The following is a 15,470-nucleotide window of genomic DNA, read 5'->3' as shown; positions in this document are numbered from 1 at the left end:
ATGGTTGACAGGTCCCTCAACCTGATATAGAGTCATAGAATACTACAACATAGAAACAGGCCATTTGGCCTATCTACTACGTGCCAAACTATTAATCTACCGAGTCCCACTGACCTGTACCCGACCATAGCCCTCCATATCCCGCCTATCCATGCACCTATCCACATTTCTCTTAAATGTTGAAATCAAACCCGCATCCATCTCTTCTGGGGGGCAGCTCATTCCACACTCTCATATCCTGAATGAAAAAGATCCCTCTCATGTTCCTGTTAAACATGTCACTTTTCACCCTTAACCCATTACCTCTAGATCTAGTGTCATCCACCCTCAGTGGAAAAAGCCAGCTTGCACTTACTGTGTAAATACCGCTCATCAGTTTGTATCCCTCTATCATATCTCCTCTCATTCTACTGTGCTCTAGCGAATGAAGTGCTAAACTAATCAACCTTTCCTGATAACTCTGATCCTCAACTCCTGGAAAAATCCTTGTAGATTTTCTCTCCACACTTTCCTGTAGTTATGTGACCAAAGCTGCATATAATAATTCAAATTAGGACTCAGCTATGTCTTATACAACTTAAACATAACATCCCAAATCCTGTACCAATACCTTAATCTATGAAGGTCAATGTGCCAAAAGTTTTCTTTATGATGCTATCTGCTTTTAACACCACGTTCAAGGAGTTATGAATCTGTATTCCCAGAACTATTCCATTCTCCATCAGGTTCCAAGTTCAGTGGATCATTCTCTAAAATGTGTTCACTTGGAATCGTAGCACCAGGCACATATTCCAGTCCCCGTTATTTCCTGAACTGCAAAAAGACTTCCGTGTTTGAATCCATGGTTCATTCTCCCATCATCATTAACATATGCTCCTCGCTCTCTGACATCTTTCCATGTCATAACACTTGCCTTTTTATCTTTTTCCATTCCTACTATTCCCAGTTTCAAAAACTCCTCACAGGTGAAGCAGTGATCCATTTGTACTTCTTTCAATTCAAAATATTCCATTTGGTGTCTACGGTTTGGTCTCTTCTACACTGGGACATCAAAATTATGATTGGGTGATGCTTTACTGACTACCACCATTAGGTCTGCAAGAGCAACTTTCACTTCCCAGTTACCTGTTACTTTAATTCACCACCCTACATTCCCACTCTGAGCTCTCAGTCTCTGGGTTTTACACTTCCACCAAAGCCCATTGTAAGTTCTAGGAACTGCCTCTGATTTTTCAGCTGGAATGTTAAAGTTACCTGGTTCAATAATTTATGAACTGCATCATTATTTAAACACATATAGTCATGGCAAAACTAAGAGGATTTTTAAATCCCAACCAGTTATTGATTGTGGAAATTCCCTGGAGAACTTCCTCATCCTCTGATCAAAAAAGATGACCTATGCTCGAGGACACGGATGCCTATTTAATTTTCATGAAGTTTTGTTGCCTCAGATATTTCTCCTCTTTATCTTAAAAATGATTATCATACGCATTATGACCGTGAGAGTACTTGAACAGAAGTTGTGCAGCATACTTGACAATTTAAAGCACAGTGCCTGAGATTTCAGCCATGCATTTGACGATTTTCATGTTTTGAAATGTTGTAAAACCCATTTCAACAACTTCTTAGCCAGGATGTTATCAAGCTTCACCTTTAATGCTGTTTCTCAGAGGATGAAAATTCAATTCTTCCAATAGCTTAGGATCAGCCAAACAGTTAGAAATTCTTGGTAGAATTCTTAATACCATGCATACTTTGTTTTCCTTTGTTTGAATACAGTGCCTGAGGGTCAGCTGTAAATCAACCATACGTTTCCATCTCTTAAACTAACATCTAAATCTGACACTATCCAGCTGCTTCTGTTTTCTAGCTTTGAAGATTTGCGTACATTATCTCGAACCATCAAAAGAACTTCTTTGCATTTTTCTAACGTGGATTCCCACATCTAAATAATACATGGCCACATTTTGACTTTGTTCTACTAATTCCCAATTTCTTTTTCTTTTCACTTTGTACCCGCCAGCTTGCCTTTTCCCTTACTGAAGTTTGTTTTAACTCTTCTTGTGAATTCATTTAACTATGCTCATTTGGACACTTCATTCAAGTGACCACTCTTTACATGTTTGAGATGTGAGTGGAAGCAGGCTATTCAATTAATATGGTATCACTGCAAAGCATAAAGAAAAGATGATAGAAAAAACGTCAGACTTGCATAATTCCAAATCATCCATTATATGTAATGGTGTCCCTACTGTAAGTTAGGAGAGGTGAACTATATTGACTGTCAACAGGTTCAGTAAAATAATTAATCTCTGCAGAATCTTTAAATCTCTAAAATTTTTCATTCCCTGAGTCAAACTAAGTGAGCATGAGAAAATTGCATTTTCCTTCTTTTTTGTAATGCTATTATTGGACTATAAATCCAGAGCTTAATTCTTCACTTGGTGGTGATGGGAATGTTAATAGAGCTCCTAGTCTATTGGATCCCTGGTCATCCAATAGTACTCCAGGCAGGCTGAGGTAACATGAAAAAGCCCTGTTTTAAGACATTGATAATTTTGGTGAAATCATTGACATTCTGAAAATAAAACACAAAAGCATAGAAATAAAGAGACACAAGGGACTGAAGATACTGGAATCTGAAGCAACCATAAGGTATAGGAGCAGACTTAGCCTAATCGACCCCATCGAGTCTGTTCCACCATTCCATCATGGCTGATTTATTATCCATCTCAAATTCATAGTCCTGCCTTTTCCTTGTAACCTCTGGCAACCTTACCAGTCAAGAAACTAACAATCTCCGTTAAAAATATACGTACCCAAAGTCTTGACCCACACAGCCATTGTAGTAAAGAATTCCATAGATTCACCACCCACTGACTAAACAAATTCCTCCTCATCTCTGTTCTGAAGGGACATCCTTGTATTCAGAGGCTGTGGCCTTTGCTTTTAGATTTTCCCAGTATAGGAAACGTCCTGCAACACACATAAAAGTTGCTGGTGAAGTTATGTGTGTTGCTTGAAATTCCAGCATCTGCAGATTTCCTCATGGATAGGAAACATCCTTTCCACTTCCAAGCAAATAATCTGCTGGAGGAACTCAGTGGCCAAGCAGCCACTGTAGAAGGAACTGAATTATTTATATATTGGGTTGAAACCTTGCATCAGGATTTTGACTCAAAAAAATAAACAACATGTCATGCTTTAAAGCACCAGTGACAGAGGTTCAAATCTTGCTGCTGTCTGTAAGGAATTTGCATGTTCTCCCTGTGACTGAGTTTCCTCCAGGTACTCCAGTTTCCCCTCACTTACTAAAAGATGTACATGTTGGGGTTAGTAAGTTATGGGCATGCTATGTTTGGGGATGGAAGCAGAACGATGCATGTGGTCTGTTCTTGGCACATCCTCAGAAATGACTCTTTTCACTGTATATTTCAATGCTTTGAAATGATGAATGATACATGATGAATAATGCCAATCTTTAATAATAAAGCAAAACTTATTTTTCCTCCAGCAGATTGTTTGTTGTTGAACATTGAAATAATTAATAGCCATTCAGCCCCTCAATCATTTTCTGCCATTTAATGAGGCTATAGCTACAGTGCATCTTTACTTGCCTTGTTTCTTACATATTAAAAAGATCTACTAATTTCAGTTTATAAATTTTCATTTCTATGTTCTATAGCAAAGAACATTTTGCAGGGAAGGTTTGCAAACCTCTACTGTGTTCTTTCCTCAATGGACCCAGTATTGGTGGAGTGAAATGGAATACGTCCTCCTGTCTCATGCTATATTTCCTGTCACATCTCTTCCATGGTCTTTACTCTTCTTACAGTGAATTTTCATCAAGCTCCTCCATTGCATTAAATGTAACTCTGGATTGAGGGTTATCAACCTTCTTTATGTTGGGAATCCCTGCTCTGGATTAATGCTAGCATTGTGAATGTTGATATGTTGTCCTCTTCATTCAGTAATACAATATTCTGACTCAGGCACATGTAAAACTAGGTCATGGAAAGTAAGCACATTTTGCACAGGTTACACTGAACTACAACAATGTTATACAACAGGCACGGCTAAATCTGTTGACCATGAACTACACGCAAATATATTTGGAAAAAAATGCCCCCGATGATTTTTCCGACCACGTTTGCCTGAAGTTTTCTATCAGAGTGGTCTAGGTGGGGCATTATAGAATTCCAATTTACAGAGCATGTTAAGGCCTTATGTGTGGTGGGGTGGAGATACATCTCTACCAAAGGAGGTGTAAGTTGCTCCCTCCCTCCGCTAGCTTGCAGGTCTCCCTGATAAGGGTCACGTGAAGCCAAGGATGGTCATTAAAAAAAGAACAGCGCAGAAACAGGTCCTTTGGCTCATCTAGTCAGTGCCAAACCATTTAAACTGCCTTCTTCCATCAACCTGCACTGGGACCATAGCCCTCCACACCTTTACTTCTCATGTACATATTCAAGCTTCTCTTAAACATTGAAAACAAGTTTGCAAGTAATCATTTGCACTGCAACTCATTTCACACTCTCACAGCCCTCTGAGTGAAGAAATTTCCCCTCACGTTCCCACTTAAACTTTTCACATTTCACCCTTCACCCATGACTTCTAGTTATAGTCCATGCAACCTAGTGCATATGACAAATCCTGGTTATGATGCCAGGCAGACAATCTCTCAAGAGTATAGATAATGGCTGGGGTCACCCATCTTGTAAAGACATTGCCCTGAAGAAGGCAATGGCAAACCATTTCTGTAGAAAAATTTGCCAAGAACGATCATGGTCATAGGCGGCACATAATTGCCAATGTTGCCTTAGATACAGGGGGACTTTGCTGGAGCAATCCAAAGTGGAGGATAAAAGACTTCATTTATGTAGAGAGATAAAGAAATTAGTTATTGTCTCCAGTGCAGTAAAGGTTAAGGTTGGGTTTGATGAAGATACTCAAAATGCTAAATTCAAACAACAGGAATTCTGCAGATGCTGGAAATTCAAGCAGCACACATCAAAGTTGCTGGTGAACGCAGCAGGCCAAGCAGCATCTATAGGAAGAGGCACAGTTGACGTTTCAGGCCGAGACCCTTCGTCAGGACTAACTGAAGGAAGAGTGAGTAAGGGATTTGAAAGCTGGAGGGGGAGGGGGAGATGCAAAATGATAGGAGAAGACAGGAGGGGGAGGGATGGAGCCGAGAGCTGGACAGGTGATAGGCAAAAGGGGATACGAGAGGATCATGGGACAGGAGGTCCGGGAAGAAAGACGGGGGGGGGTGACCCAGAGGATGGGCAAGAGGTATATTCAGAGGGACAGAGGGAGAAAAAGGAGAGTGAGAGAAAGAATGTGTGCATAAAAATGAGTAACAGATGGGGTACGAGGGGGAGGTGGGGCCTAGCGGAAGTTAGAGAAGTCAATCTTCATGCCATCAGGTTGGAGGCTACCCAGACGGAATATAAGGTGTTGTTCCTCCAACCTGAGTGTGGCTTCATCTTTACAGTAGAGGAGGCCGTGGATAGACATGTCAGAATGGGAATGGGATGTGGAATTAAAATGTGTGGCCACTGGGAGATCCTGATTTCTCTGGCGGACAGAGCGTAGATGTTCAGCAAAGCGGTCTCCCAGTCTGCGTCGGGTCTCACCAATATATAAAAGGCCACATTGGGAGCACCAGACCCAGTATATCACCCCAGTCGACTCACAGGTGAAGTGATGCCTCACCTGGAAGGACTGTTTGGGGCCCTGAATGGTGGTAAGGGAGGAAGTGTAAGGGCATGTGTAGCACTTGTTCCGCTTACACGGATAAGTGCCAGGAGGGAGATCAGTGGGGAGGGATGGGGGGGACGAATGGACAAGGGAGTTGTGTAGGGAGCGATCCCTGCGGAATGCAGAGAGAGGGGGGGAGGGAAAGATGTGCTTAGTGGTGGGATGCTAAATTGCTTTGTTTGAGTAAATAATAGTAAGTTTTCTGCAGTGGCAGAAAAGTTTGTAACCAGCTTGTACAGGTTAAAGTTGCACTTGCACCTTATTGTTAACCTTCCCCACACATTCTCTGCAGCTGCTTTATTCTGCCTTCTGTTATTCTTTTACCTTTTAATTATGCACTGTATAATTTGAAGAGTGTGTGAAAATGCAATAAAGACAAACTATGTGAAATTTTTAAAAACTTTTTTTACAAAGATAAGTGGAGGGGCAGGTGGTGTTGAAGAAGCAGGGTGTCTGTGGAAGGACTTACATTAGGAGAATGGGCAAAGAATTAGCAGATGGAATACAGTACAGGAAATTTATGGTCAACCACTTTGAAGGAATAAAGGAATAAAGGAATAATTTTCTAAAAGGGAAGCAAATTCAGAAATCAATAAAACAGAAGGACTTGGGAGATATTGTGCAGGATTCCCTAAAGGTTAAACTGCAAGTTCAGCTGGTTGTAAGGAAGGCAAATGGATTTTTAGCATTTGTTCAAGAAAACTAGAATATAAAAACAAGGATATAATGCTGAGGTGTCATAGGGACTGGTTAGACCACATTTGGAGGATTATGTGCAGTTCTGGACCTCTTCTAAGAAAACATTGGAAAGAGTCCAGAGAAGGTTCTCGGGAATGATCCTGGAATGAAAGGATTAATGATAGCTCTGCACCTGTACTTGAGTTTAAAGAATAAATGGTGGATCTTATTGAAACCTATTAAGTCTTGAAAGGCCTAGGTAGAGTAGATATGGAGATTTTATTTCTTATATTGGGTGAGTCTAGGACCAACGGGCATAGCCTCAAAATATAAGGACGACCCTTTAGTATAGAGATGAGGAGGAATTTTTTTTAACCAAAGGGTGGTGAATCTGTAGAATTCATTGTCACAGACGGTTATGGAGACAAACTCATTAGGTATACTTAAAGCGGAGATCGATTGTTTCTTGATTAGTAAGGGCATCCAAGGTTACATGGAAAAGGCTGGAGAATGGGGTAGAGAGGGATAATATATCAGCCATAATGGAATAGCGGTACAGACTCGATTGGGGAATTGCCTAATTCTGCTCTTAATATTTATGCTTTTATGGTCTCATGATTTTATCTGTATGAACAGCATTCCAGACAGATTCTCACTACTTGAATACATATGACAATAATGAAACAATTCCAATTCCACTTCCATCATAATGAGTTGCTAACTTCTGGGTGTACTACCCAAGAGAGAAGAGATATTAGATTCAATAATGGCTTTCACGGGCGAATCTGCTGAAAGCTGTTATTGCACCTAGCATCTACAAAGTAAAGAAATGCTTGGCTAGTGAGGAAGAAGAGGGGAATGCAACTTATTAGATAACTTTTTCAGCCATTATTACAAATGGAACTTTTCTACTATATTATTCTATGATGTAAAGATCAGCATGCATACAAATGAGTCTCAGGAAGACATAGGACCAATGGGACCAATGAAGTCAAAGTAGCAGACCCTCAGTTTTAATTGACCAAAAAATTTTGTTAGCATAAGACACTTCCAACCTGCTAAGCTTTCATCCAAAGATTCTCAATTAATTTTGACTGTAAGTCTTAGAGATGAAAGTACCCCGTCCAACTACCTGTGTTTAAATTATACGGAAAATAGAGACTTAAAAGTAAGATTCTGGGCACTTTAACAAATACATTCCCTCTCCAAGTAGAGGTATAATGGATGTCTATTTGTTACATATTTCAATCCTGAAGAGGAATGATAAAGCTGTATCAAAACATCTGCAAACTGTATTTATAAATCCCTGAGGCATTGGTATCTTAATCTCACATCCAGCACGACGATTAAAAATTTCTGCAGGAAATACCAAAGCTGTGATATCAGGTAATTTCAAGTCAGAAAGGGCAAGCTGCCTTAAATGGATTTTGGACATGTGATTTTGGGCTTTTTGCCCAAGCATTGTTAATAGAGGAGACCCAATTAAACTATGCAAATCTGAATATACTTTTGACCCTTACCAGTTGTGAAATCCATCCTTATAATGTCAATTGAGTGGTGTCAGACTTGCCTGTACAAGGCACGCACTCTACGACGGCCCTATCAATACTCACTGGCTAGACTTACTGGCAGTGTATTACCACTTCAGTGTCTAGATCTTCCTGCCTTTTTTGGTTAATGTTTATTTCTAATATTTTCCAGTCTAATAGGATCAATCTGTTTGTTTAATAACATTACATTTAGTGGCTTATTTGGTGAAGTGTCTTCATCAAATACACAAAAATAAAATGGACTGCTGTTACTTATCACACACACATCCCCATCACCCCGTGGCTTCAAGTACCTATCCTTTTATTCATGGGAACAAAAAGCATTCTGCAGATGCTGGAAATTCAGAACAATGAAACATAAAATGCTGGAGGAACCCAGCAGGTCAGGCAACATCTACCGTCCTGATGAAGGGCTCTTGGCCAAAAACATTGGCTATTTATTTCCCTCCATAGGTGCTGCCTTGTCTTTTGAGTTCCTCCATCATCTTGTACCTGTTGTTCTTTTATTAATGGAGTTGGCTGTTTGACTCAATAATCCGGGCCTGCAGAAATTGCAGATGATTCCATGTACAAGGTCTGAACGCCGAGTGGATTTTGCTCTCCTTCCTTTGCAACTTTGAATGCGCAATAATTCCTCTCCTTTTAACTTTCAGGTCACTATACTTCTTGTCAAAGTAGACTCTTACTTGCTGAAGATTTTGGCAGGCACTCAGCTGTCTGCTTGCTAGGTGCAGCATTAAAACTAATGAAATACTGTCCTTGAAAGAGACCAGCACCACTGGACAGGGCAGCCAAAGATTTTTACTTGGCCATCCGACAGTTAAAATCTACACCAAAGTGGCCTTTCAGTGTATCACTAAAATAGTAATTTGTTGTGTGTAAGTCTGGACAGAGTATTGACAGGGTCCTCAATCATGGAGTGTGTGTCCCACACAGCCAAGCCTGACCCTGTCTCAGTTGACATGCATGCATGAGCACCTCCAGCAGAAATCACTGGTTAGCAATCAGGATTCGGAAATCAGGGTCATTTTTCACATTCGTAACCCATAGCATCTAGCACAAATTGAATTATCTCTCACTGCCCAGCTGGAGATTACAAATGCACAGATAGTAAGCTATTCCTTAGCATAAATATTAAGTTTTTTTTATTTGAACTATGAGAGTTAAAATACAAAATATTATATTTTTAATCAACATTTGCAGTTTAAACCAGAAGTATCTCCACACTTCTTTTGATTGAAATGCACTCGTTGGGGTGAAATACTGCAGGCACCATTGCGGTCTGAACATGTCATCCTTCTGCATGTCTGTACCCATGCAGTAGGGACATCTTTCAATTTACAAAGTTTGCACTCTGAGAATGTAAATCTAAAGTTCGGGGATTCAAAGAACTGACAGGATCGGATTTATTTTTCCTGTGCTTCTTATGGAAAGATCACAGTTTCAAGGATGGAATCCATTCTTGAATTGTTAACAGACTGTCTCAGCTTTCCTGAGCATCTAAAGACAAGGTTGTACCATCTTATTGCCAAGCCATTTACATGGGAGTGGTTACAATTAAACTCTGCTATGGCCTTACATTTTCCAATAATGTATATTGTCATAAGAAATCTCTGAATTTGAGAACTATCTCTGCTGAGGTTCACCAATGAACGCTGAAGTGACTCAGAATCAAATGCTAGAGCCATAGGTCTAGAAGAAGAATAATCAAGTTTATTATCACTGACTAATGTTGTGAAATTTGTTGTTCTGCAGCTGCAGTATATTGCAATACATAAAATACACTATAGTCTACAATAAAAAAAGATATCAAAATAGTGAAATAGTGCTCATAGGCTTATTGACTGTCAAAAATCTGATGATGGAGGAGAAGAAGCTGTTCCTAAAACATTAAGCAACACACATCAAATGCTGAAGGAACTCAGCAGGCCAGACAGCATCTATGGAAAAGAGTAAACAGTCGACGTTTCGGGCCAAGACCCTTCAGCAGGACGTTTAGCACACTTTTCCACAGATGCTGCCTGGCCTGCTGAGTTCCTCCAGCATTTTGTGTGTGTTGCTTTGGATTTCCAGCATCTGCAGACTTTCTCTTGCTTGTGATTGGCCTAAACATTAAGCGTGTGTCTTCCGGCTCATGCAACTCCTCCTGGTGGTAGTAATGAGATGCTGAACCACAGAAGCTGATGATATTTCCGTGTGTGTGAACCATGTGCTGACAAAGATATCTTTACTGACCCCTCTTACACTCTTTTTTTGTTTAGTGCAAGGAACTTCTTCTCAAATCAGAGTTAGTTTAGAACAATGAGCTGTTCACAGCACAGAGTCAGGCCCTTTGGCTCATCATGTCTGCATGTCATCATGATGCCAGTCTGCATTAATCCCACCTACCTGCACATTGTTTGCATCCCTCTATTCCCTGTCCATTCATGTCATTTCTCTAAATGCATTTTTAAGCATTGCTATTTCATCTGCTCCGAACACTTTCCTTAGTAGCATGTTCCAGGCACTTCATGTAAAATAGCTGCCTTGGAAATCTCCTTTAAACTTTCACCCTTCCGTCGTAAACCTATGTCGGCTGGTATTTAACACATTCATTGTGGGGAGAGAAGAACAGATCTGCTATCTACCTTATCCATGGCTCTCATAATGTTAAATACTTCTTTCAGGTCACCCCTCAGACCCCAACTCTCCAGGGAAAATAGTCCAAGTTAGTCTAACCCCACCCTATAAATAATATTCTCTGACCTAGGCAACATCCTAGTGATAAACACAAGAACATCTGCAGATGCTGAAATTCCAAAGCAAAACACGCAAAATGCTGGAGGAACTCGGAAGGTCATGAAAATGCTCAAACATTCGCCATTTCCAACCAAGACCCTGCTTCAGGGATGGAAAGAAGGGGAAAAAACACAAAATAAATAGGTGGGAGGAGGGGTAGGACGATAGTTAGAAGATGATAGGTGGGTAGGAAAGATAAAGGGGTGGAGAGGAAGGAGTCTGATAGGAGAGGAGAGTTCATAGGAAAAAGTGAAGGAGGCTGAGGTGATAGGCATGTGAGAAGAGGTAAGAGACCCGATTGCAGAATAGAAGAAGAGGGGACAGGGAGGGAACTTTTTTTTACCGGAAGGAGGAATCGATATTCATGTCATCAGGTTGGAGGCTACAAGGATGGGATATAAGGTGTCGCTTCTCCATCCTGAGGGTGGCCTCACCATGGCACGAGAGGAGGCCATGGACCGACATGTCAGAATGGGAATCAGAATTAGAACGTTTGCCCACTGGAACCTTTTCTCCGCCCTTTCCAAACCTCCACATCCTTCGTGTAAAAGGGTGACCAGAAATGCAAGCAATATTCCAAATATAGCCTAACCAGAGCTTTATATATCCACAACGTGACTTTCCAGTGTTTTCTCAATACCAATGAAGGCAAACTTTTTGCATGAAAGTGATTTTGATTCTGGTTATGAGCCATATTTTCCCCCATCCTGTTTATGTCTGTTTTCCTGAGATATGCCTACAGTGTGACTTTCCAGAGTCTCTTCCGATTACAGAGTCGCAGGATTTGGCAAGAGAACAGATATTCATGTATTGGTCTTCTCACCTAATACAATGTATTTTCCAGATGCATCAATGGTGGTAAATCTCCAGACACATGAAGTGAGAGAACACTGTTTCAGAAAAGAAAGCAGGAACTTGTCCTGACCTTCTATTCCCTAGTTCCTTGGTAATGCACAAATTGTGAATATCAGCTTATATTGTAAATGAGCCCATTGCATCCCATTTTTAACTTGCTCATTGCAGAGGCAGCTTTAAGCATGGCAAGCAAGATAATGAGCTGAATATGATTAGAAACATCATATTAATGTAAAATCTCTTGAAAATCTGATCTGATAAGTATGTTTATTGGCATTGAGGGTTTTGTTTAATACTGCACGTGTCCATCAATGTGGAACACACTATAAGCTAGAAAGAAAATATCCCTCTCCAGTTGTGATGAATGCTGACCTTTCAGATACTGCTTTATTCCAATTGTTGTCCTTTCCTTGGCTATAATCTAATGATTCTAATCTATCTTTCAATTTTTCTTCTTATTACTGCTATTCATTCATGCCTTACACTTCAAATTTCTCATTTATCTTGTATTATAATTTTGTACAGATCCAGTCATCTGAGAACATAGGACAATACAGTATTGGAGCAGTTCCTTCGGCCCACAATGTTGTGCCCAAACCAATTACGTTTCTAATCAAATAGCTAACCAAAATAATCTCTCCTGCCTGCACAATGGGGGTATGTATCCTTCCATTTTCTTCACATTCATATGCCTATCTAAATATCTTTTACAGTCCCGAATATATCGGCCTCTACCACCACCCCAGGCTGTGCATTGCAGGCACACACCACTCTGTGTAAAAATCTTGCCCCTCTCATCTTCTTTGAAATTACCCTTCTCGCCTTAAATGCATGATGATAGATATTTCAATTCTGGGAACATATACTGTCTGCCTACTCTATCTATGTCTTTCATAATCTTATATACCTCTATCAGATCTCCCCTCAGCCTCCACCACTCCACAGAAAATTACCCTAGTTTGTCCAGCCTCCCATTACAGTACACACCCTCTAATTCAGGCAACAGCGTGATGTACATCTTCTGCCCCCTCTCCAAAGCCTCACTTCCTATAATGAGGTGACCAGAACTGTATTCAATATTCCAGATGCAGCCTAGCTAGAGTCTTATAAAGCTGCAACATCTCTTCCTGACTTTGACTAATTCCATATCACTTCTTAACCACCTGATCAACCTGTCTAGCCACTTTCAGGGAACTATGAACTTGGACCCCCAAATCCCTCTATTTGTCTACACGGTTAAGGGTCTTACCTTAAAAGTGTACTGTCTCTTTACATTTGACCTACCTAGGTGCAACACTTCACATTTGGCCGGGTTAAACTCCATCTGCCATTTCTCTGCACATATCCGCAACTGATCTCTATCTTGCTGTGTTCTTTGCCAGCCTATCGTTTTTTTTAAATTTTTTTTTTATAAGTTTCTACGATGCAACAACAAAAAAAGTGAAAAAAGAGGTTTATACAGTGCAAAGAAACATGAAATATACAGTTCATAACGTTTAAGGAAAAGCACCCATAGTAGAATCGTATAAAGTTAGTTACCACCCCTCCCTCCCACTACCCAACTCCAAGCCAACCTTACAATATATAGAAAAATTAATCAGAACTTTTATCACCACAGAGTTGTATTTATAAAAAGGTGGCATATTGCCTTCAACCTGAGCTATAACATGTTTACACATAAAAAAACATATCTCTTAACCGAAAGAAGCTGTAAGTAAGGGATTTAAATGCAAAAGGTAAAAAAGGAGGGATAGACCCTTAATCTAAACGGGAATTATGAAAATATTCAAGAAAAGGTCCCCACACCTTTTGGAACTTTATGTCCGAATTAAGAAGTGAATAATGAATCTTTTCAAGGTCTAAGCAGGACATAATGTCTCTGAGCCATTGAGCATGAGTGGGTGAGGCAACATCTCTCCACTTAAGAAGGACTGCACATTTGGCCTAAAGAGAGGCAAAAGACAATGTACGACGTTTAGCCGAACTCAGATGCATGTCAACTTCTCCCGAGGTGCTGAAAAGAGTAATCAGAAGGTCAGGTTCCAAATAGCAATTAAGTATATGGGATAAAGTTAAAAAGACATCTCTCCGGAATTTCTCCAAGCTAGGACAAGCCCAGTACATATGAATAAAGGAAGCCTCGCCCCCTTTACACTTGTCGCAACAGGGACTAGAATCAGGATAGAACCACGATAATTTAGTTTTAAACATATGAGCCCTGTGTATAACCTTGAACTGTAAAAGGCAGTGGCGAGCACAAAAAGAAGTCGGATTAACTGACTTGAGAATTGAATCCCAAACCTTGTTGGACAGAGGAAAATTTAAATCATCCTCCCAGGCAGTTTTAATTTTGTCAAAGGGGGCTCGCCTCAAAATCGCTAACATATCTCGAATAGTGGATATTAAACCTTTACCCAATGGGTTCATAGGAAGAAATAAGTCTGCAACATTTTTATCAGGTAACTCAGTAAAGTTTGATATTAAAGGGTTGATAAAATGTCTAATTTGGAGATATCTGAAGAAATGAGTGTTGGGTAGGTTGAATTTTACAGACAGTTGTTCAAAAGTTGCAAAGCGATTGTCTATGAAAAGATCTTCAAAGCACCTAATACCCTTTCTGTGCCAGTCTTGAAATGTGAAATCCTGCATAGAAGACTGAAAAAGATGGTTATGTAGAATAGGACTAGAGAGAGAGAAACTGTGAAGACCATTATATTTTCTGAACTGAGCCCATATTCTCAGCCTATTGTTTTTAAACCTTTCCTTAATCTGTGTGCAGATCTGTTTCTCTATGCCCCATTGGCTACTGGGGAGAAGGGAAGGGTCAGAGTGATTGCACCCTTCCTATTTTTGAGTTCTATTCACTGTAGACAAGCCCTCTATAATGTCCCCTCTTAGACCAACTACAATATTGTCCCTGATTTGTTGTGGAAAACCATCCTCCCATTTTACTTCTCTTTCCATCTTTTCTAAAATTTCAAAACCCTGAGACACCAATCACCCATTCCTGTCCTTCCCTCAACCAAGTCTCTGCAATGTCCACAACATCATAGTTCCATGTTCTGACCAGGACCTAAGTTTGTCCTTTTACCTATAATACTCCTGGTATTAATATATACAGACTTCAAACTATCCATCTCATTGTATCTAATACTTCATGCCTGCCCATTTTAACTGGCCCTGACATCAACCTTCTTTTCCATCCCTCCACTTTCTGACCTGGTGGTCTGATTCCCATCCCGCTCCCAAACTAGTTTAAACCCTCCCGAGTAGCACGGGTGAACCTCCTGGCCAGGATATTGGTTCCCATCCAATTGAGTTGCAACCCATCCTTCTTGCATAGGTCACCATTGGCCCAGGAGAGATTCTAATGATCCAAGAACCTGAAATCTTGCCCCCTGCACCAGTTCCTCAGGCACTCATTCATCTATACTATCATCCCATTCTTGTCTAGACTAGCACATTGCACAGAATTCTCTCCAAAGCCTGCTGACCCAAAGCCTTCTACTCTAACTCTGGCCCACTCCAACAATGAACGCTTGGACATCTTGTACATACTTTCAGTGGCACTTTATTGGGTACACCTATACTTCTACTTGTTAATGCAATTATCTAATCAGCCAATCATATGGCAGCAATTCAATGCACAGAAGCACGCAGACATAATCAAGATGTTCAAAAAAAAGTATCTGAAGGGGAAAAATACGTGGTGTAAGTGACTTTGACAATCGAATGATTGTTGGTTGCAGACAGAGTGGTTTTAAATATTCCAGAAACTGCCGATCTTCTGGGATTTCCACAACAATCTCTAGAATTTACAGAGAATGGCGTGAAAACAAAAATAAA

This window comes from Mobula hypostoma, chromosome 3 (genome assembly GCF_963921235.1).
Source record: "Mobula hypostoma chromosome 3, sMobHyp1.1, whole genome shotgun sequence".
NCBI lineage: Eukaryota > Metazoa > Chordata > Chondrichthyes > Myliobatiformes > Myliobatidae > Mobula > Mobula hypostoma.
The sequence above is the reverse complement of the archived record's forward strand: the minus strand, read 5'-3'. Positions refer to the sequence as shown.